Consider the following 13240-nt stretch of genomic DNA (forward strand, 5'->3'; position numbering starts at 1 on the left):
CTTTTCTCTCAACCTAGAGGGTAAAAGTGCCCCCCTTCTCAAGCTACAATATATATCTGGAGAAATGTATCCAATATTTTTGAAAGTAAATATCAGTGTTCTGAACTTATACAACAGAATTTACAAAAGAATGTTTGGTGTCTGACATAATCTCTAGAAGAGCTTGAAGACCAGGGTCAGATATACCACGCCCAACCTCACACCACGGAAGTATCCCTGGAAGCTGTTGATGTCTCTGTACAGACACCACAGCTTGTCCTACCTCTAGCCCAGTGCTGGTACTAGAGGTGGCTGCTAGAAAAGGTGTCTCTGGAAAAGGAATCTAGCTTCTGTCCCTGCTATTACTCTTGCCAGAACGGATTCTATGAGATTCCTTCTTTTTTGATCACTAGCTTCTGGTTCAAAATCCAAGGTGAGTGCATTTAATCAGAGGAATATAGACCAAGTGCCAGAACTCTAGCTGCAGGAGAAGCTGGACTGGTTAGTACCTGGAATGTTTAACCTCTGTGGTGGGAGTTGGGCTTTGCCTCATAAGGTTTCTCATGCATAACAAAGAGGTTTAGATGCTGGGGAGCCAAAAACACTAAAAACATATACAAGTTTTGTCTTTTAAAAATGCTTGATTTGGGCTAAAACCCTTGATTTAGTTAATGCAAGATATTTTAGCATACAACTCCCAATCTTTTAGACATTCCTTTCAGGTTTCAGTTCTTGCTGGCAATTCCTGAGGAGCCCCCAAGAAAGTGAAGGCAATACTGAGTCATTGGACCCTTTTACCCAAATATTTTTTTCCCCCTGTGGAATATTATATAAGTAGTTTTTTAGTTCAAAATTTTGAACATTTACTAGCATTAAAAATCAAGATGTGCTTGGGTAACTGTTAATATATTGAATAAATGGTAACCCATAAGAATAATGAATAGATGAAAAGAAAAGCTTGCATATTATAAGATACTTTCATGGTTAAACTACGCCATGCCAAGGTAGTATTACTAGTGATAATAATAGTAATAATAATAATAATAATAATTAAATAATCACAAACAAGGAAGGAATAACACAGTAAATATTTCATTTATCCTTAAATTTTTGCCTTTAGAGTTTTGCCCAGACCTCCACAGTATATTCAGTGTGTACATGCAGGAAGAAGCTGCAAAGTCTTTTTGTTGCTAGTGCGATATTTTTGTGGTCCAACATCTAAACTATTAATAACAAGCTCTCTTATTGAAGCTGTCTAATAGTCATTTCACAATTGATTGGCAATGCCAGTAATAACACAGATGCATGCCACATGTAAAAATTTCTAATATCCATGGCCCCCCATGTCCTCCCCCAGTTCCTCGTGTAGCTAATTTAGATGTTAGGAAATTTATGAGCCAGATGGGAATTAGACTATCTTCAAAAACCTGGGAGATATTTGTCTATATGTTTTTTTTTAGTTTTTCCATAGTCTGACTGTATTTTCCCAAGTGATGTTAATAAAGGGATGTGTGGCTTTTCATTGATGCTTACTCAGCCTTTGTCTTTCCTGTGAGTCATTATTGTATTCCAGATAGATGCTGTGGCCAGACTCGATTTTCATGTGTCATTTTCATTCATTTGGAAACTAAAGAGTTGTGCTTTGCACCATGTCCTTAATGTCAGCAAAACCAGCTCTGCTGAATTAAAATGCGCAGATGTATTTGCAGTTAGTGCAAAGTGCTGCAGGCTGCTTATCTGAATGAGCCCAGCAGCCACTCAGAGTATGTTGAAGGTCTCCTTCAGAAGGGCCTGAGGGCTGGATGCCTAGTAATACTCCCTCAAGGCCAACTGTGACAAGAAAGCTGCCTTTATTTTGTGACTGACAGGTACAGAATGTGGCATGAAGGGGAGGTGTGGGCTGGTAGAACTTGCTATAAAATGGTGATATGATATGTATCCCTAAATTCCCTATGGAATGTGTTCCTTATAAGGGATAAATGAGTTAATACATATAAAGCACTTAGAACAGTGCCTCAACCTTTTATGTATGTTATCTCATTTAATCTTTTTAACAATCCTATTCAGATGAGAAAACTAGATCCAGAGATGTTAGGTAACTTAACCAAAGTCATACTCTTGGTTAAATGTTTGGAATTTGTTTTCAAACTCAGTTCTCCCTGACATCCAAAACTCTTACTTTTACCAGTTAGCTCAAATTCAATATCTACAATTATACTCTGTTGGTAATAGGAGGTAGACAATGCTATATTTCACTTGGGGAAGAAGAAGTGTAAATTAAGGAGAACTGTCCTAGTGAGATGCTCAGATAAAGGAAGGTCCCCTGCTAAACAGATTAGAAGTTCCAGAATGGAGTCCCCTGAGATATAGGCAGGAGCCATTTGATACTCTGCTGAGGGATTCTGTTTACTTCCAGGTTCTTCCATGTATTTATACTTCCCCCAAATTCCAAATTAATTCATTGTATAAATAAACCCACAGGTGTAGGAAAACTGTAATAATTGAGAGAGGAAACAAAGAATTTAAAAAGTCAGGATATGCTCACCCCTGGGATATGATAATAATCATGGTGCCCCAACAGATGTCCACTATGTTTTATTAATGAAAGAACTTAGAGATTTTCTTGGAATGTTTTGTTTATAGGGAGTACAAGTTACATGCAAAATGAATGAAGATCTTTCTGACCATAATATAAATAATTTATGCATGTTAAATTTTAACAGGTGTTTTGAATAAAAAAAATTCCTGGATCCTTCCAAGAAGAGACATGTGGTTGTATAAAGCAGAAAGATTTATTGCAGTGGATTCTAGGAAGCTTAGGAGGCTTCCAAATATTATGGCTCCAGGCATCCCATGTTTTCCACAACATATTTGCATTCATCTATATTATCTTCTAAGGGATGAATATCCTTCAGGCAGCAATGTTGCATGGAAGCAAGGGTTGCCCAAGACCCTAAGGTACTGCTTTCCAGAGTACCTGAGCCTGTCTTTAGGAGTAAAAGAAGTGTGCCTCTGGACCAGCGGTGCTTCAGGGCAGCTGGTTCATCAATTGTTAAACTTACTGGGTAAAGAGTACACCTCTCAAAGACCCCACTGTCCTAATTCCAGCGCTATTTCATTTCTCTGACTCCCAAAATTGGATAGTTGCCTCTTCCTGTTTCCCCATGGCATTTTGTGTGCTGTTCTACTTTGACTCCCACAGGACTTTACTGTGTAAGCTGCTTTACTTGTCTGTCCTTTTTCTAGAGGCTTGAGACTGTCTCATGCTCATTCAGAAATCTCCAATTCCTAGCACATTGCTTGGCATATGGTAGGCACTTGATAGGTAATTGTTGAATGACTGAGGTTAAGCCATAAAGAAATCGGAAATTTTAAAGAGGGCATGGGAGGAAGATGATTTCTAATTACAGTTGGTACATTATGACTTATTTAAACTTCCTTGTATTTGAATTGCATTGAACTACAATGAGTTATGGTATACATATTTTATAGCACTTTTAGGTTCAGTTAAAAACCTTCTTATTGTGCACTGACTGTATGCCAGGCCCTGTGATGAATGACAGGCTTCTGCCTCCTAAGGAGCTGCCAATCTAGAGGAGTGGAGTGAAACTGAGATAAATAATTATAGCCCAATGTGATATGATCCATGTTAAAAGTATTTATACTGTGTCAGAACCTTTCTAAGTTCTAAGTACTTTTAATTCCTTATATTGTTTAACTCTAGTAACCCTATGCTATAGATACTATTATTGTCCCCTTTTGCAGATCCAGGAAGGTTAAATAAATGGTCCAAGATCACATAACGGCTAAGTGGGAGAGCCAGGAGATGAACTCAGATTAATTTGAATTCAGAGACTAAATTAGAAATAATTACACTAACCTCTCCAGTACAGAAGAAGATTCCTTTGGGAAAGGAGAAGAGGAGGAAGGGAGGAGGGAAGCCAGCTGGCAAGGGGAAGGAGGGGCTCCTTAAGCAGCGGTCTGAATGATAGGCTGGAGCATGTCACATGGACAAGTTGGCAAAGGAAGGGTAAGGGAGAACATTGGCAAAGAGGTGAACTGAAAGACAGTGTGTTCAAGGAAGTGGGGTAGTTTGGTGTTGATGAAACATAGTGTGCAAGGAAGGAATGGGACAGAAGAGGTAGACAAGGATCATTTGAATTAACATCCTCAAAAGTCAGTAGCCTCTGGAGGAATCAGCTCCTTTCTTAAATTGTATCTCCCTCAGAAGCTATTATAAACTTGGGGCCAGGGGTTGCAAATAGGTATAATAGAAATTTTGATTACCCTTTGAAGGGCATGTATTTGGTAACATTTGCAGAATCCTCTGGCCCAGAGAGACCTACGGAGGGGACTGTGAGGAACCTGGAATTTTTGACAGAGAAAATCATGGGTTTGTAAGAGCTAAAGATAACAACACAAGTTGATTTCTAGCTTAGATTGTACACTCTGTGATTGTTTCTGTCTTAACTCACAGTTCTCAGATACATAGTATAGTATTTGACACATAGTAGGTTGTCAGTACATCTCAATACATTTTGGAGTGCATGAATAAAAGAATAGGACTGAGAATTTACCATGAGAAAAGACTTAAGCCTGAAGGAAATAGAGGAAAAGCAGAGGAGATGGAGAAAAGTGACTTGTAAATTCAAGAGACAGCAAGCAAGGGCCAGAATGGCCATTATTACCTGATACTGGCTAGACAGAACATTTTTTTGCCAACTGGACCCAGAGAAATCAGCTACAGGGCTGCCATTTTGACTTACCTTATTAGAAAAGAGGAAGCATACATAGCTTCTCTCAGAATAGCTAAGATGTTCAAAGTCCTGCTTTATTTACTTATTTTTTTTAAAAGAAATATTACACATGAGACATGCGTTTCTGTTAGGGCTGGTCATTAATGAATCCCTGTGATTTCGTTTTTTGTAGGAAATCAAATAGCAAATTTAACAGGATTATTTCTTATAAGTTTTGTTGATAAACATCTCATTTGATGGTTTGATATGATTCCACTCTATAATGCAGTACCTAAAACAAAGGGTTGCTTATCATAAAAGATAATTTCCAAATAATATTTCATAGGAGTATTATTGATACTCCTTGAGAGGCTCTTGATAAGATCTGGAAGTTGATAGTACTGATGTTGCTTTCTCTGCCTGGGACCTGATGTATCAGTGGTCTCTGTGGCTGACTGAGATCAATATGTGCTTTGAAACGAAAGACAGCAAATGTCAGATTGTCATCCTGTTATTAATATGTAAGCTCTTTTGGTTCATTTTTAGATGACCATTCCTACCTTTACATGGAAATGGATTGGATAATCATTAAGTATAGCATCTATGAGACAAGGACAGCAGGGGAGGGAACTTGTTCCTCCTCCCCATCCAAATTTTCATAATTAAAAAATTAAAAATTTGGTAGAACCATAAAAAACATAATCAGCTACGTACATTGTAAAACAGATCTCATGATTCTATTTATTTTCTGATGCCACACGAAAAAATCTTTCTGGGGCATCATCTCTTCCTTACTGACATACCGTCTGCCTGCCAGCATGCTGTTTCCTCACAGCATCACTTACCAACTTAATATCACTGGCATGTAAGTTTTCCTTCTCTCCTAACTTATACAGTAATAGTTAGCTTTGGTTTATTTCCTGGTAGTTCATGTATTTGAAATGTTGCCAAAGCAAAATTTCCTCTTTTTATTAACCTGGCAAAGCCATTTGCTGCTATCTTTTTAAATTTCTTTCTTTCCCATAATGACCTCTTCTATTTCAGAATTCCAGGAGAATGGGCAGAAATCAACAGGATTTGAAAAACTCTCACAATGTTGGGTTCAAACTATAGAATACATGCTGCTTCTCTTTTACCATAAAAATATTAGTGATATTATCCAACTCTGATAGAGTTATACATCCAAAAGTAACATTAACGTTTTCCCAAGGATGTGTTTTGCATCCCCTCTGATGCCGGGGTTCTTGTTCACTGAGTGGAAGAGTAATGGTTAAGATGAACTTCGCAAACACTCAAGGTAGGAGAGCAAGTGAGAGGCTTTTATTTAGAGAGAAAGTGAGAGGACAGAGCTCCTGGCTCACGCCAAGAGGGGACAAGAGAGCCCCGGGGTGGTGCGTTGTTTAGGGGTTTTATAGGCAGTTGAGAGACAAAAGGCTAGGGATGGACTCCCCCAAAATGTTTATCTTTGAAGAGATATTAAGTTTCTTATCAGTCTTCCTGGTATTTACAAGAAATTTACTGCTCTGATTTCCTCCCAGGATAGCAGCTTCCTGGTCTGGGAGCGTATCACTCAAGACTGCCTGCTTTGCTCCCAAGGTGGGCTGAGTTGTTGTCTGTTTGTTAAAGAGTATGTTAAGAAACTTACTTTTGAACTAATTGGGTTTTAAAATGCAATCTTATTTTCAAGATGAAATCATGCTCGTTTTTACTACATTGTTTTGGGCTTGCTTATTAAATTGCTCAGGTTGAAAATCACTTGATTAGGGCTGGAGAAAGAAAAGCAGCATCTGGGTAAAGTCAGAAAAATAAGGTGGGACACCCAGCAGGCCAAAGCAAATCCCACAATGGATTATCTTGCTTTGTTTTTTCCGGAGGCCCTCACCCTACTCTGTCTAAGCCCATGGTCCCTGCCTCACCTCTAACATTCATTAATTCATTTGTGTATTAGTTCCTTCACTCAATAATTATTACAGGTCAGAGACTATACAAGGAACTAGAGACCCAAGATGGTTTGGTGGGGAGACAAACATTAAAAACAAATGATTGTGGTGAACTATAAGAAACCATGTAGGACCTCCAAGAATGACATGGTATGCTCTGCTCAGAGAAGTCAAAGAATGTTTTCTGGAAAAGAAAGCACTTATATTTAAAAACAATGTAAGAAAGAGCATTCTAGGAAGGGGGTGATATCAGAGGTAGGAAATCGTAATTCATCAGGGGAAATGCAAGTAATGGCTAAGATGAAAGGTGGGTATGGAGGCGTTGAGTAAGGGTAGAAAGGGTGGTTGGAGCAACATCACAAAGGACTTTGGTATATTTGCCATGGGGAATTCGAACTTTATCTTCAAAACCACAAAGAGCCATTGCAAAATTTTGAGCAGGGGAGAAACACTTCAAAAATTTTATTTAAGAGAGATGAACCTACTTTCAGTTTAAAGGATAGATTAGGAGATAATACTGGGAATTTGCCAACTTCTCTTGGCATAGGTGCTAAAAACTGGTGTGGTGAGGGTTAGAAGTATTTCTTACTCAAGTGCTAGGTGGAGAATGCTAGAAGGTAAGTATTAGGATTATGTCTGAGAGAGATTCTGGGGTTGAGTTGGAGTAGAATGCCCAAAAGGAACCATTACATACCTGGAAGAGACAAGAGCAAAGAGCACCAGACTGGAATATATGGAACAGAAGGTGGCCTGAGTAAATTCCAAGGACGGAAGCCAGTACCTGCAGTGGGTCTGTCATGTGGTGAAACTTGTATATTTTCACACATTTGTGTAGCACAGCTACATATTTTCACACATTTTTGTGGGCAGAATGAGTTCATTGAAAGTTGCTGGAATGAGACAGACCAGAAGCATGGAGACACTCAGTTTAGAACTCATTTGTAGCTGTTCAGTCAAGAAACACTAAAGGACAAGAGAGTGGCAGAATTGATAAAGAGGAAGATAGAGTTTAGATCTTTTCAGTTGCTTTCCTGCAATATTTTCTAGAGCACATTAACAGTGCATTGTACCTCTAATAACGAGTCAATTTATGGTAAATAATTATTTTATGTTAAACTTTGGGGTTTAATTTTGGATACTATCGAAGATGATGCTTTTGGCTTTCACATAACTAATACTGAGACTCCCTATAAATAGACTCAAGGACCAATGTTTATTCATCCATCTCCCAGTTTATAATAAAGCCTTATTAGTGGCCTATAGGAGGATACTTATCATCCCCTTATATAAGGAGGGGACACCCACCAGTTCTTCTAAAGTAATTTCAAATTATGAATGTGGGCCAGAATGCATGCCACTGTAGGTTATCATCTGACTTGTCAGGAGACCTCTTATGCCTACCTTCATTTTGTGTGAATGTAAATAGCCAGATCCCATATTGAGTTCACACATCTTGGCCCAGAGCCACTTCCCACCTCTAGCAGAAAGGGCAATGACAGGACATTGAAAGAAGTAATGGAGGTGCCCACTCTACTCTCTCCCTGCTGGGTGGAGTTGCTCCACTGAACATTTGTCTGGTTCCAAAATCTAGGTGTGAGGGCTTCTCCTTCTCCTCCCCAGCTAGGAATCCAGTCATCTACGTTGTCCTGGCGTGAAGCATGGGGTTGCCTGCATGTCACCAAATGTTTTGGGGTGTGTGGACTCAAAGCACTAGCTGGGCGGAGAGCCCTCTCCTGCAATGTCCTACTGATAGCTGGCCGAGGCCTAATATTCCTTTTTTGTCAGGACCAGCCTGGCACAGCTTCAGAGTGCAAGCATGTAGTAGTAGTTCTCCTGTGCTAGCTCACATTGAATTAGAACCCTCTTGGGAATAAGACCAGGGCATCTAATTCCCAGACGCAGCTGTTTTGTCATGTCCTTCTCCCAGTCCCTATTGACCTCACCTCCTGCCTCCCACCGTCTTTTCCAGATTATTGGGCTCTGCCTTCCCTTGTAGAGGTGGCCACCTGTCTTGCCAATGGGTTTCAGCCCTGGGCAAGTTCGCTATGGATTCAGTGTGACCAAAAAAATTGACAGCAAAACGTTCTTTGGGGTGAAAAGGTTTATTACCCGGCTTGTCCTCCTGGTGGTAGGTCAAGCACTAGCGTCTCTGCCTCCACCCAGAGCACTGGGCCGAGCTCTCTATATAGAGCAGTAATAGCTTATTGCCCAAAGGCGTGGAAGCGGTAGCCTAGCAACAGGCCAGTTACATCATCAGGTGGTTTAAGGTCAGTGAGGATCCTGGCCATAGGAACCCCAGCTTCCCCACACCACCCTAACTATCTATGTTCCCCTTGGAAGTAGTTCCCCTATATCCTTACATCTTCTTGTCAAGGCTGCCTAACTATATCTCTGCAGTTCCACTCTGGTCTAAGCAGGCTTCACTAAATCTCTATCCACCCTTTCCTAGAGAGTGTCTTCAGGGAGAATAAGAAGAGAAACAATACAAACTTATTCTCAAGCAGGCATTCACTCCACAATCTTAAAATTTTCTTTTCTGATTCTTTATGAGATGAGGGTATAACATAGTGGTGGAGTAGGAACTAAATGGGTCAGTGACAAGGGAGAGTCACCCTAAATTCCAATTTAAGAAGTATGTTCAGATGAATTCTAAGACCAGGTCCAGTCTGAGAATGGTTTAGAGTACATGAAACTTGAGGAACTTGAAAATACAAAATCACTTTAGATTTATAAAGCTGGAAGAAATAGACCTTTCAAACATTAATTTGTGAGCTTCCAATACTTTTTGTGAAAACTGTACAGTGGAAAGCTGTCAATAACTAATCTTTAGAATTAGTTACACAAACCATGCATAATGTCTCCTATCTTGATTTATTACATTAATTTTATGAGATTATTTTTTAATTTAAATGTCCTTTATTTCTTGAGTGGCCACATGGTTAGTTTGACTCAGGTTGCAAAGAAAAGAAACACCCCAATGATCTTGGTTTATCAAAGGAGTGCCCCACAGTTCTGCTGTAGTGGTTGCTCGCATTGTCTCTTAACTCCCTTCAGCCAACCTCTATCCATCTCAGGCATTTTTCACTTCTCACTTTCCAAGTGAGAGGACTTGGGGCAGGTGACTGGGATGGTTGCTCACAGCACTCCCAGGCCAGGTAGACACACTGCTGCGGGTTCCCTTTTACCTTGTTAACCCAGCCGAGTTCATTCTACTACCTAACAGTCTTCACCAAACACCTGTAGCAAGAACAATCGGTCAGCAAAAGGTAGGCAGGACAATTGGAACAGGGATTTAGAAATTCTCCTAGTTAAAAAAAAATTCCTATAGAAATAGAAACATCCCTCCATTTTAGTTAATAAACTCCTATTTTTAATAGTGCAGTGATGTGTACAAATAGGTCTGGGAACCACTACTCTGTTTGGATAAGGGCTAAGAAGAGAGGATTTTATTTTCCTTTATGCCATTAACTGGCCTACTTTATTCCTTTACGTTTTTGTTGTCTTTTTCACAGTAAAATCACTTAATTTTTAAAATAAAATGGTCATTTAAAATAAAATATAAATTATATGATATAAAATATATTTGTCAATACATAAAAATATATTTATCTACAAATATACTAAAATGTGAGAGAATGAATATACAGGCAGACAATGGACAGACCATATTGTGGGGAAAATGGAAGTTTCTATGGCCAGGATCCTCACCTGACCCTAAACTACTTGATGTAACTGACCTGCTGCTAGGCTGCTGCTTCCACACCCTAGGCAATAAGCTGTTATTGATTGAAGTCACTAGATATAGAGCTCCACCCAGTGCTCTGGGCAGGGGCAGAGAAGGAGGTAGATTAGGGACCTGCAGACTGCTGGATGCAGATATGATTCAAGTGCTCGAACTACTGCTGGGAGAATGAAGCCAAGTGTACATCCTTTTACCCCAAGAATATTTTGTTGTCATTTCTCGGTCTCCCATAGTGAAGTTGCCTGGGACCGAAACCTTCAGCAAGACCACATATAAAAACAGAACTCTGACTTAACAACCTGCAGCAACCTGCCCAGGAAAAAACCCCATTATCTGCATTAATAAGTCCAGGAAGCTAGCCTGCTGTGAGTCAGACTTGCAAGAGGCCAGACTGCTGTCTCCAGTAACAATCCAAGATGCTAAATGATACTTTTGTAATAATCACTCCAAAATGGCCAGAACTTGATTAATAAATAACTAACAGCCTCTCTGAGTTTTGACCTCCTCTTCTAACTTAGAACTAACTAAAGTCAGACGTACACCCCTAGTCAATCACATAGAATGCCTCTTTCTGGTCCGCGTGCATACAGCTTCTCTGTGCTAACAGCTCCAATCAGGGCATGCCTGAAGCCTTCTCTTTTTCCCACAGTAAAGCTGTCCCACAACTCTGCCTGCCTTTGAGTCTCTGCCCAAAGCAAGTGAGGTGGCTGACTCCCTTGATAGAACATACTCTGAATTAGGCTTTGCTTTTCTCATGTGGTTGTCTTTGTTTATTTCCACAGATATAAAACACAAATAAATTTATGTTAAGTCTAAGTAGCACATGGTCTTTCTGAAGAATTCAGGCAACATACAAAAACAAAAAAAGAAAGTCAAGTTTACCTAGAATTTCACTACCATGAGATAACCATCATTAACTTTGCTGATCATTGCTTTCATGCATTTTTTATGATTATATATAAAAATAGAAATACAATATTTTTGATTTTACATGAATAGCATCATACCACATGTTCTGTTTCTATCCTGGACACTTATCATCCCATCCTATCTAGACTTTGGTATCCCATTTCTGATCCTTGACCATTCCAAGTGACCCAAGTTAATATCTAGTGAATGCCTTTCTATATTTTTATCAATATTTATATAATTCTATATAGGTGTGGATAAAATGAGAGTTCCTGTGGCCAGGATTCTCACCTGCCCCTGGTTGACTAGCTCACTGCACACCTGTGGGCAATACATGGCTGTGGACTCTATATAAAGAGCTCCACCCAGTGCTCTGGGCGTGACACTGTGGCAGGGCTGCAAGGCTGCAGGAGAGCAGAGCAGAGTCTGGAGTGGTGACAGCACTGAGGACAGAGGCTCAGAGGATGGCTGTGTGGGACGACTGTGCAGGGAAGCCCAGAGGACGGTGTGTGAGACAACTGTGCAGAGAGGCCCAGAGGACAGCTATGTGGGACAACTGTGCAGACAGAGGGGCCCAGAGGCAGAGACCGGCTTGCTGCATGCAGACTCTCTCTGAGTGAATGGGATTTTAGTGACTGACCTGCCACCTGGAAATAAAGTTGGATATAACCCTTTCACCCCAAGAACATTTTGCTGTCAGTTTCTTTGGTCACACTGAATCCATAGCGAACTTGCCTGTGGCTGAAACCCATTGGCAAGACAATCTAGGTGTATCTGCCTATATACCCATCACATAGATATTTTTGTTATTAAAAAATGGGAACAAATTATATTCTATAGATTTTTATTGTTTTTGTTTGTTGCTGGCTTTCTCTTTCAAGAGTAGTTTGTGGATTCCTTCCAGACTATCTTGTATTGCTTTAATTCATTCCTTTTAATGCCTGTGTAGTAGTCCATAGCCATACAACAATTTATTCAGGCATTCACCCTCACTGATGGACTTTCACTTTGTTTTCAGTTCTTGGGTCCTACCTGCATCCTTCTATATTGGAACTTTTCTTTTCTTTTTTTTATTGAAGTATAGTTAATATACAATATATTGGTTTCAAGTATTGGCATTTATAATTTCCAAACAATAGGTTCTCAGGAAAGGGATTATTGAATTGGAGAGTATAAATACTTTTAATTTTTATAGATGTTGCCAGATTGCTTTCCAAAAAGGCTGTAACACTTCAAATTTTACCTGCCATGTATTTTAGTAATTTTCCCTTGTACTTCTCAAAATGCAAGAGAATTAAGAAATAAGTGAAATTACTATATGCTCATTACCAGAGACTGCCATTCATCAATATTTGATGAAACTTACAGATTTAACAGGGGATTTTTCATTTAGGTTAAAATAGTTCTGTGTAGAGAAGTAGCCTATGCCACTTGGAAACAATCTTTTCAGTCCAAGTCATCTTCAAGAAAGACATTGGCAAGCCTGGGGCTAATCCTGACATTGCAGTCTTCAGAGATGATTCACACACCTATTCGCGCCCTGACACCTGAACAATCAGTATGTGTCCTGCAGGAGAACAGACGCTGAGGCCTATCATGTTCATCTCACTGAAGAGCAAAATCAGGTGAATAAAGGGACTGTACTATATGATCCTGGGAGATGTGACATCCCTTTAACATGACTTTAAATTAGAAAGACTCTCTCTTTTCTGTCATTTTCTTCTGTAAGAAAATTAAATAGTCTTCAGTTCTTTGAAATGAAAGAATTTGTTTTCTAGAATCTGGATTGGTCAGTGGTATAATATATTAAAAAACACAAAGGTATCCTATCACACTTTAGGAGAAAAGTCTTTGTCATCCATAGGAATGCTCCTGGTAAGCTCCTGAGCCTATAAAGAGCCAGCCATAAGCCTCATGAAGGTCAGGCTGAAAGG

The sequence above is a fragment of the Manis javanica genome, chromosome 6 (assembly GCF_040802235.1).
Source record: "Manis javanica isolate MJ-LG chromosome 6, MJ_LKY, whole genome shotgun sequence".
NCBI lineage: Eukaryota > Metazoa > Chordata > Mammalia > Pholidota > Manidae > Manis > Manis javanica.